The 9,868-nt window shown below is 47.3% G+C and overlaps 1 protein-coding gene across 4 annotated transcripts in view; it reads right to left on the reverse strand.

Moving 5' to 3' along the window:
• PLCB4 (phospholipase C beta 4) overlaps positions 1–9,035 on the reverse strand; it is a 179,187-nt gene extending 170,152 nt beyond the window's left edge. For all 4 annotated transcript variants that reach the window (XM_066546012.1, XM_066546013.1, XM_066546011.1 and 1 more), the window contains exon 1: positions 8,923–9,035. The gene's annotated coding sequence lies outside the window, so the exon portion shown is untranslated. The remainder of the gene's footprint in view (positions 1–8,922) is intronic.
• Between the last annotated feature and the right edge of the window lie 833 nt (positions 9,036–9,868).

Here is a 9,868-nt window from a genome sequence, read left to right on the forward strand (position 1 = left end):
ATTGCTCAGCACCTGACTCATGGAAAACCACTCACAGAATCAATCATTTGATGATTCAAAATTACCTGAAAAACTACCTGTATGTTTTTCCACATAATTTCAGATCAGTTCAATTGATGTCTTTAACGTGTCACATATCTGAGAGCTGCACTTAGATCTTTGCTTTCACAATATTATTATTCATTCATTCTACTGTGGGGAGGGGAGGTGGTTATTCCAGATTAAAGTCAGCAGTGTCTTTTCAAGGGTAAATTAAAAACTAAAGCAGGATGAGATCAGGGAGGATTACCAGGCACTGTTTATAAACTGAGCATAACTAAATCAAAGGTATATAAATCAGAGCATGCATTTCTTGGCAGATTGATTCAGTTTGGAAAACTGAAGTGCCACAGACTTCATTTTAAAAAAAATCCCCAGCAATAAAGCTCACCTTTTTTTTCAGAAGTAACCGATTTCATGCCAATTCACAGCTGCTCCTGTAAAGTATTGCTTTCACCTCATGTGTTTTAAAATACAAGAAGCATTTACAAAATAAATACATGTGTTTGTATAGCAAAGAATTACTGCAAACATATACTTTTGATTTCCCCACATCTGGAAATACAGTTAGGTTACATGAGGCTTTTAGTTCATCACAGGAAAGCTGTAAGAAACTAACACACAGGAATCCACATAAAACAAACAAACAAAAAATCATTACAAATCAGAAGAACAATGTTCTTTAAGCTTAAAAAAAAAAACCTCAAAAAAATGTCTCCCAAAACCCTGAATCAATCAACTGGTAAACTGTCACCATAGCCAAAACCCAACAGATCATCTTTTTTCTCAGACTGCAATCCAAAGATTTAGCACTGAAAATGAAGATGCAGCAGAGAATATGAAGTTGTTTTGCATGATTTAGACTACCAGATAAAGGTCTAAGCAAGCTGTGATTCTTCTATCCACACAGGGACCACAACTCTGCAGTACAAACTTCACTAGTAAGAAATCTTCCAAATGAACTCAACCAGACCAGCAGAGCTGAAGATTTACCCCGCTCATCCCCAGCAAACAGAAACATGGCACAGGAACAACACCCAGCATTTCTCCACAGCAATGCTCACCCAGCTCTCTAGAGAGGTAAAAGCAGAATGCAGAGTACTGATGCTGCTGTCAGCCTTTCCTATCCCTCCAAGGCTCTGTGCACCTTCACTCCCAGCTGGATGCAGACAGCTCTGTGAGCACCAGCAGCAGCTGGGCTCACGGAGTGCCTCTGGGGCTCCTCTCTCCCAAGCACACAGCTCCACAACCAGCCACAAAAGCACCCCCGCAGCTTACAGAGCCCACCAGCACCACACCAACTCATTAACTCTCCCAGTTAAGTACCACATGCTTCCTCCAAGGTGTCATTCTTCATTCATCCCACACGGAAGAGATGGGATTACTCCCATAAAAGCAGTGCAAATAGTTCTGTTACCTGATGCAAAGACTAATTTAAGACATTTTCTTGTAGAAAGTCACACAGATGAAATGGCACACCAACTATTTTTATATGGCTCTTCTAGTTAAGTTCATGCTCTCATTAGGATATCTCAAAGGAGAGCATTTTATCAACATCTGTTTACCAGGCTTGGCACACATGCCAATTCCAGCACTTTCTCTGTTTGTAAAGAAAAACAAACAAAAAATTAAAAGCATGCAGAGCCAAACCCACACAATACTTTAGAACGCATCCAAGTAGACAGAAGCCTGCTTGAGAAAAGCAAAACTATACCAGTGACGTGTTAATGCAGGAAAGCAGCAACCTGTACAACTAAAAAAAACTTTGCCCAGTTTGTCCTCACCTGGACCAAGGTCTTCTCAGAAGTTATTTCTCTTCCCAGCCACCTGGTCCAGTCTCAGGTCATCAAAAAGCTACTCTGTATTTCATAGGCAGAACCGAGGGCATCAGCAAAAAGAACAGCCAGCCTCTGCTACATGCTGCCAGATCTGAAGGGCTTGGGCAAAAAGGAGATGAGTCTCCGTATCAGCTCAGTCGCAGCAGAGATGGCAGGACCTTCCCCCGGGCAAACGCAGATGCACACGGGGGCTGCTGCTGCCAGCCCCGGAGCGAGCAGAGCAGGCCGAGGGTCCCCGGGCCCGGCTGCCGTGCCGGGGGAACGCAGTAGCCCGGGACACGGAGCCCAGCCGAGCCTCTCCGCCCCGGCTGCCCTATTTGAGCCCTCCGTTGTTCTCCCTGGGCACACCGCTCCCCGCCCCGCCAAGCCCCCACCTTCTCCTCCAGCGCGGGGATTCTCCAATCAAAGCAGATAAGCGCATCATGTGAGGGATGGCAGACACGCTGAGGGGAATTTCCGAGAGCTCCTGCAGCAGCCACGGCTACAGGAGATCTCCCGGGTGAGAACCAGGAGCCAAGCAGGGGTGCCAAAGTGCCCACGTTACCTGCAACTCACGGCTCCTGGGGCAGACTGCAGCACCTCATTTGCAATCTGCTCTGATACACCTGCAACCACATTCCATCTTCCCCTGTCATTTACTGTGTGACCACTATTCCTGAGCGTATCTTGCTAGGAAGCAGTACACAAATAACACAGGCTGAAAGACCAGAAAGCAATAATTACTCAGTCTCCTCTTTGCTGATGTCAGACATGCAGTACAGCTCTCCAAATCCACCAGAGCACCCAATTAATCTGCACTAATCCTCAAGAACTATATCTGAAAAACAAGTAGTAAAATCAAATCATCCAACAGCCTCTGCCTTGCAGTCACCACACCATGCTACCCAACCTCTCCTTTAACACATCTGAGCTTCCCTCTCATCTCTGCCAACAAACCTACAGAGAATTCATCAGCCTCTCTCCCCACCTTCTTCAGAAATGCTTTTCTTTCCATGATCACAGTCCTTCATAGAAAAAATTATACCAATTTCTGTTGGGTTCAACAGATCACGTTAGCCTTGCCAAAGAAACCACTCCATGGCTCAATTTCCTACTTCCCAATAAGGCATTCATATCCCAATTCAACACACACTTGACCAAGAAGAATTCTGTAGGAACTGTCCTAATTTGTGTATTTCAAAACAAACAGGCTCTCGCTGCTGCTCAAAGCTATCAATCCCTTTCTTCCCTGGGTTTCCTTCCAGCAGTGGCAGCAGCAGTGAGACGGCAGAGATGGAGTCAAGCCCTGGATCCAGCACACAGCCTCGGCTCAGAGGAGAGTACAGAGCATCTGTACGTGCAACAAGTACAGCACGTGCAGCAACATCCCCAGCGCACATTCCCAGAAAAGAAAACCAAAGGGCACATTTGAGACACATGGCAATTTTAGGCATGGGAAAAAAATATGTTCAAGGAGTATAAAAATGGGAGCAGAAAACCCCGTAGAGTTTTGGAATGGTCTACAAGAACAAGGAGGAAGAAAATGCCACTTTGCTATGAGAAGTTCTTTCATCCAGCTTCATTCAAGACCACAGCTTACATCTCAGAGAACTCCCTTATTACTTGTTATTTTCCACATCATCAGTGTTCACAGGATCATGGACACTCTAGATCACTGGAATCCAAGAGATGCTCCTTATTAACCTTCCAAGTCCTTCTTCTCTTTTGCCCCCTTTATTAGTCACTGACCTCCTGGCTGATTACTTCCAGTCTGCACCAACGTGCGTGCTCAGGCTGAACAGAGAAATTGTTAGAAAGGGAAATTTATCTGTAACTTCAAGAATAAAGAGCCTGATCTTTAATACCTTTTTCATACCCATTTGCTCCTTACTAAAGTGCACCCAAAATTCTGTAGCTGAATATATATCCCCTCTTGGCTGGCATATTGCTAGACCAACTGCAGACATAAATTACTTCTATGTAACTATTTGATAGTTTGATGACATTTGTAAATTTTTTATCTTCATAATTTCAGATGGTGCTGCACATAAAAACAACAGAATACAAACACCAAGACTAGATTAAGACTTTTCAAGTAAAGGGTCTATTGGTACAACATCTGAGAAGGAGCAACGTAGAGGGTTTAATTTGAACAGTCCCTTTTAAATCCAGCCTCTGTAATGTTGCACACCTGCTCAAGGTCTTCTAGGTTGCAAGGTTGGCTCACAAAGGAAGTTTCAATTTGAGAGTCCCAAAGTCAACTGAACAGAACCGGTTTCTTCAGAATGGAGAGGGCAAAGGCACTTTGTTACTTCAGCACCACCAATTTCAACCAGTCTGCAAACAGCCCTTACAATGGAGCGCATTCCAAACAGGCTGTCTCACCTCATTTGCCAAAGCTCCCAGTCATTGTTACTGGGGAAGGAACGGGCTCTTACTCTGAGGGAGATCAAACAAGGGACTCTTAGCTCTCCTGGAGCAGGGCCTCATGGTGGTACAATTATACATCCCATAGAAAATAGAAAGCAAGGCCCTAATTTTGGATGTACGACAGCTGCCAACCAACTTCTTAACCTGCACTTTGGTCCCTGGCTATTGCATACAGCAGGGTGAGAGACCCACCATGAGCAATTAGGAGCACATATGGGGTATAGAATAGATTTTTTTATCAGGCAGCTTGGAGCAATTGCATAAAGTCAGATTATGGATTCACCTGTAAGGTGGTCATGAAATACAGGAGGACAAGCAATGCTCCATGCTGGAGCCATGGTCTGTCTGTCCCATGACCAGCTATGAGCCACAGGTGGGACAGGATCATGTCTGAGCTTAACAACACTGACTGGCAATGGAAAAGAACAGGAAACCACAAAGAGATCCAAGTGACAGCCCCATCTGCCACAGAAACCTACATGGTGCAAAAGGCAAGTGGCCTTAAAAGCTGGATGCCTTGTACTTCTCCCTTTTCACGAGCAGATACACCACGTTAACCCAACCTTTCAGTGACACCACACTGCTCCCCAGGAACAGGCTCTCTCCCACAGGAAGACTGACTAGTGCCTCTAAGAACTCTAAAGGTGAAATGAAACATTATAATCGCTCACAAGTATCATTTATCCAAAAGTAGCATCAAGGGAAACAGGATACTTTGACTTCATGTTTGGCTAGGAGGCTCTTCAGAGGAGAGGAAGATGAAGGTTTTGTCTCATTCTTCTCCAAAAGTCAAGATTTTGAGTTTTGCTGTTGCACAGGCACAACTTTAACGTGCACTTCGTTCAGTGGCTGATATGTAGAATGACTTGTGAGGCAAACTGACCACAGCTCTTCACTACCTGGCACAAGCTGATGTTGGTCCTCACAAGGAGGGGATGCAAGCGTTGATTTCCCTCCAAGATCCCTGCAGGGAAGACACCAGCAGCCCATCACCCAGGAGTCTGCTGGAGAGGAACCTCTAGGGCCACAGCTGAGCTGCACCACCTATTTCTGTGACTGGCAGAAGCCTCTTGGGAGCGTGTTGCCCTAAAAACTGCAGATTCCCGGCATCAGCACCCCACAGACAGCGACAGAGGGCTGTTCTGATGCTGCTCCCCATCTTGTGGCACCCTATTCCAGGCACTCAGATACTCCAGCATGTCCTTCTGGAACAAGGGCCTCACTGCTAGGCTAATGAATTCATTCCAGTATGGCTGGGAACCTGTCCTCTTCCACAGTTTCACAAGCCCCTTTAGCCATATTTCCTAAACTTCCAGAAAGCACTACCACCGTAAGATGGGCGAGGACCAGCAAGATAGATTTGTATAGTTTAGTGCCCACAGGGCAAGATACAAGCAGAGCAGGATGGCTAATGCCAAAGCACAGTACCTCTGGTATTTATACCACTGATATCCCACACATTCTAACCCTCTACAGGTCAGCTCTTTGGAATACAAAGTCCAAAAATCACATTCCTTTTCTGCAGAGGCAAGAGGACCACAAAACCTGCTCCCAGAAAGTCCTGCCGAATAAAACTCATCTGAGCCTTTGATGCGTGCACCTAGGTGATTTTGATGTGGCGCTATGCATGAATCTTTCATAAGAATAAGATGTCCTAAATGGTATAATCAAAAAACTTTTGAGGGCTGGATCATACACACCTCCACTGTGTGCAACTTCTCCAGACATCAAAGAGTCTTCCCCAAACCAGATGCATTACATATCTTGCAAAATTAGTAAATGTACTCAAGCCATCAATTTTGCAATTTTTGAAGTAGCACAATGCATCTATTTATTAGAGAATGGAACTAAGCCCAGGCTGCTGATTAGCCATCCCACAAATAATGCTTATGCAACCCTTCGTAATGATTTCCACTAACAACCAAGCGGAGATTTTATGACTTGGAAAATTTCACTTCTAAACCAATTTACAACACTTCCCAAAATCTAATGGGACAGATGATTGAAAGTGCAGAGGAAAGCAGCCTTCTCCGAAATCAATGAGGTACAATTTTCATAAGTAGTCTCTCTTAGGTAAGATGCCTGCATTAAGTTTTGGTTCTCATTTCTAAAATTCTCATAAGTACTCCTCTTTCCCTTCCTCCCTTTCCTCTAGAAAAGGGATTAATTCAATTTTAAAGAAAATATTAAAACAGCAGTTTCAGACTTTAGTCTCTGGCAAATTCCAAAGAGGAAGGAATAGCAATTGAGCTGTTAAAACCACCAGGGAAAGCAAACCACCAAACAATTCGAAAAGCCCACAAAAACGACAAGATAAAAAATGAAACAGGAATACAAAACAAGTCATCTTGGTAAGCACAAAACTTATATCCCTACAAGCTTTCAACACAGTATACCTAAGCCTGGTGAAAATGAAGCCATCAGTTCCTACACAGCTGTAACAAATACTTGACAGACTTCCAGCACAGCCCCAAGTTCACCATCACAGCCAGCTATTACTGGAACAAATGCCCAAAGTCTGCAACAGAAGTCAGCGGTGTATGTCAAGCCCAAACAACTCGCCATTGTTTTTGAAAAGGTGAAAACAACACAATATTTCGTGTGAAACCTAACAGAGAAGTATTTCCTCTGTCAGTAAGGGAAATTCAAATGACTTCTCTTTCCTGCCCCTTTTGGTCTTCCCCTTCAAGAGGAAGAGAGTCTCTTCCCTGCATTCTAAGAAAAAGCAGAGAGTGTGGGTTATGCATAAATTCATGACAGAAAACACTATTTTAGAACAAAGCTCCTGTGCGTGGGTGCATGTCTTTAAAATAAAAGGCATTGTTACTCTCCCAAGTGCATATCCACAGCCAGCAATCAAGTCGGATCCTCACATTTTATTTTGACAGCCACGCAGTCATATTTTCACCAGGGGTTTGACTTTCCCATCAATACCTGGTTTTTAGCGATATCATCAAGAGCTGAATCAAAACTGACACGTGAAGGCACACTGGTATTAATGGCTGTGGAAGGGAATTCTCATCCTACAGCTCTGTAATTTAACCACTTCACCAAGGTACCAGTTGCAGGGAGGAATAAATCTGTTCTCAACTCGTATTTAGGAACTGTCTCTGCACAACACAAAATTGCTTGGCTGCATATAATAGTAATTATTTTGTAGTTCATGACACTATTAGGTACCCTTGATCTGGTGAAAGCCTGCAAGTACTGGGGCCATAACACTTCCAGAAGCTGGAAGGAAACTGAGCTGAAGTGAGGAGCATCAGCTTGCTAGCACTGCTCAGGTAACCTCCAGAACACAGCCCTGAACACAAGCGTGCTACGGAAGAACCTGCTCCATCCCCTCACAGGATCCCAAATACGAAGTTTTCCCCGGAACCCTCGTTAACACCAATTATTAAATCGAAAATTCCATGGTGCAACAGCAAGCAAACTTTGAGAAACACGAACATTATTTATGTATTAACAGAGGATGATGCACACTTTACTGAAGATTTATACTGTGCAAGACTTTGTGTCAAATCCACCCTTCCTACAGATGCATCCCCATGGACACTTTAACATTATATAAACTCCCCCTGAGATAATGATTATTCTATAACTTTCTAAAATCATCCCCCTTTGGGAAAGTATTACCTAACAAACACACATTAAATGCCTCACAAGCGCATTAGATCCCTGAGTTTCTACTAGATGCTAGCATAATAGAACGTTTGTACTTTATTTTGAGATATTAAAAAAAAAAAAAAAGAAAACCAGGCTGGATAACTGTAACTGCAAAGGATAAACAGGATTAAGTAACAGGTGTCTGACTGCACATAATAAGTCGTGCATGGAATACAGTGCACAGCCTTGGAATGGCTATGGAATGGAAATGGAAACATTGCATTTGCACCTTGCTTTGAAAATCACCAGTATAAAATTTACAAACGTCTTATAAATTTCAACCACACAGACAGTGGCAACAGGAGCATTTGTATCCCCAGAGACCTTTGGATATATACAAAAGAAAACAAACAATCTTCAAAGGTAAGCCTGCGAGGAGGGAAAAAAAAGGGGGAAAAAAGGAAACAAAAAAGGGGAAAAAAAAGGAAACAAAAAATCCCACTACAAGAAAGTTATACTTAACTACACAGAAACATTTGTCACACCGCCCAGCACTGACAAAATCCGGATACACTCAGAAACTACAGCAGCGAGGATGAGGGGAGGACTCCAGCGGCCAGGCGCGCACACAGAGGGACCCACACACGGAGGGACCCACACACGGACACGCATGAAACTGACACACAGACACACGCGTGTGTGCACAGCCCTGCATGTGTGTCGCACACAGGCGTGCATGGCACGCAGACACACCTATGTGACACACACCCACCCACACGGGTGTGAGGGGCTCACACGGGTGTGAGGGACTCACACGGCGGCGGCCCCTCGCAGGTGGCGGCCCCTCACGCTGGCGCCGGCCCCTCACGCTCGCGCCGGCCCCACGCGGCCGGGGGAGCCCAAGGTTACGGCCCGGCGCGGGGGGGGCCCGGGCAGCGCCGCTCCCCGCCAAGGGCGCGAAGCCGCGGACACAGGCGCGGCCACCCCCCGTCCCCCCCGCCTCAATGGTGGCCGCTCCAGCCGCCCGTACCTCAAGCGCCGAGGCTGCTTCCTCCTCTTCCTCCTCCTCCGCCTCACGCCGTGCCAGTGTCTGTGTGTGTCTGTGTGTGTGCGACCCGCCCGCCCCACAGCGGCGGCGGCTCCTCCTTCCCCCCTCCCTTCCCTTCCCCTCCCTCCTCCCCCGTCGCCGCGCCCGCCTCAACCCCCGCAGCGCCCAGAGACGCGGCAGGGACGGGGGAAACCCCAGGGCGGCTGCCGCCTGCGCTGGCCGGGCCGGGCCGGGCCGCCGCCGGCTCCCCCCGCCGCCGCCGCGCAGGCTGCGGGCAGCGCATGGCAAGTGGGCGGCGGGGCCGCGGGCGCGGAGCTCCGCCCGCACGGCTCCCCCCGAGCGCGGAGCTCCGCGGCCCCGGCCGGCAGTCGCAGGTACCGCACGCGTGCCCCCGGAGGATGCCGTGCCGGCGCGCCTCTGTTCGCTGCGCGGATCGGAAAGGGCGAGGAGGAAATCCCCCTTCCCCCTGTGCTCCCGCCAGGCCTGCTGCTCTCCACGCTGCCAAAGGCAGAAAGGCGATATTGCGGAGGCCGCTGGAGGGTTCCCAGACTCTCGCAGTTTTCGTCTCAGAATTACAGTGGGACTCCTTGGGGTTTATTGGAGTGAGCCTTGGAGGAGCTCAGCGCACACGCAGCGCGGGCTTCCCTCTTCCCACATGCCCTGGCCAGCCCTTTCCCAGCTCATGACTGTCCACAAACCACTGCCACGGGCTGCCCTGGTGCCCTCCCTGTGCTCCCCTCTTTCTGTCACCGTGTGCCCGGTCTCAGCTTTCCCCCGCATCAAGGAAAAAAAGCAAACGTGAAACGCCCACAAAACCAAACAAATTGCTGAGCTTGACAGGCAGGGCAGGTTCCCCATCCCTGTTCACCTGCAGCCCGACTTTGGACTTTGTAAGCGAGCTGTGGAACGTGTGGGACCGCTCCGAGGG

The sequence above is a fragment of the Molothrus aeneus genome, chromosome 3 (assembly GCF_037042795.1).
Source record: "Molothrus aeneus isolate 106 chromosome 3, BPBGC_Maene_1.0, whole genome shotgun sequence".
NCBI lineage: Eukaryota > Metazoa > Chordata > Aves > Passeriformes > Icteridae > Molothrus > Molothrus aeneus.